Below are 1,607 nucleotides of genomic sequence, written 5' to 3'. Positions count from 1 at the left end.
ACGTCCCCCAAGAGCCTTGTTTTTCCCATAAGAATAGCGCGGGAATAATGTTTCCCGCGAGAATAACACGCTTTTCCCATGAGAATAATTGCACTATTGTATGATGTGAATAAAAACGAAAAATTTTCATCAAAAGTAGTTCAGTCACTCCGCAATTTTCCATGACTGTAAGATTTTTAGTAACATAACAGGGAAAGGGGGGAAATAGATTCGAATTTTCCCTGAAAATCCCGTGTTATTCTTGTGGGAAAATACAAGGCTCTTGTGGAGTGTTTGACAGCTGAGAGAGAAAGCTGAAATTTTGAGATTTTTTTTTATTATTTCAAGTCTTTTGAGAGGTGGCACATGAACAATTCCGGAACGGATGCCCTAACGGTCACCCCCTAATATATATATATCAAACTATTTCAAAAAATTTATAACTGTCGCAAATTAGAAGTTAGTGATGACCGTCATTATGCATCTATATAGATGGTTTGTTACATATTTGCCAATTATGGTATTTTTTGTGGAATGCCCAAATTATGACGGCATTACGATATAATGGTCATGTCCCAACTAGACAGCCTGCTATAAAATTTTCACCACATGACCAGGTAGGGACGTCATTATCGACTGACCGTCAATGCTTTGATTTGATAAAATTTTCTGATCATACTCCTCGATTATGACCTTTTTTATGTCGAAGATGTTATGTAATCGTCGTATTCCATCTAAATAGCAGCAAAAAAGTCACACCATTCGATATTTCACGATCGCTTCTCAACTCTGAAACATGTTTTGTGATGAAGATGCTACTCAAATTATGACAAAAAAAAACAGATGTTTATTTTCACATCTCTATTCGGTACCCAACGGTTCTTATGTGAAACATCCAAAGTAGTGCATTCCAGAACCGAAGCTTTGATTTAAGGATATATGAGGTCGATAGCTAAAACTCACATTATTCACCATAATTTTGATATTGTTTTGTATGCCAGGTTCATATTTGAGAAACATGTTAGTAATAATCGTAATCCTTCCATCGGGGCATGAGAAATAAATGTCTGAAAATCATTTCTTGTAACATTACGCTTAGGGAAGAAATTCGATTAGAATCAAGGTTGTAAGGGTCAGAGAACGAGTCACTGGGGTCAGAATAAGGGCCACGAGGGTCACAATAAGGGTCACAAGGTTCACCCTTATTCTGACTCTTGTGGCCCTTTAAAATTTGATGAGAATCAAGGTTGTAAGGGTCAGAGAAAGAGTCACTGGAATCAGAATAAGGGCCACGAGGGTCAGAATAATGGCCACAAGTCAGTAAAGGTGAACCTTGTGACCCTTTGAAATTCGATAAGAATCAAGATTATAAGGGTCAGAGAGAGCGTCACGGGGGTCAAAATAAGGGCTGCAAGGGTCAGAGTAAGGGTCACAATGGTCAGAATAAGGATCACGAGGGTCAAATTAATAAAGATCATCGGAGTCAGATTAAGGGTCATGAAGGACAGAATAAAGGTCACGAGGGTTAGAATAAGGGTCCTGTCAAGGATCATGTCATATGGGTCAGATTAAGGGTCACGAGGGGTATAATGAGGTTCAGAATGAGGATCGCGAGGGTCAGGTTAAGG

The sequence above is a fragment of the Diachasma alloeum genome, unplaced genomic scaffold (assembly GCF_001412515.2).
Source record: "Diachasma alloeum isolate Michigan unplaced genomic scaffold, Dall2.0 Dall_scaffold_00343, whole genome shotgun sequence".
Taxonomy (NCBI): domain Eukaryota; kingdom Metazoa; phylum Arthropoda; class Insecta; order Hymenoptera; family Braconidae; genus Diachasma; species Diachasma alloeum.
Note: the sequence above shows the minus strand (reverse complement) of the source record.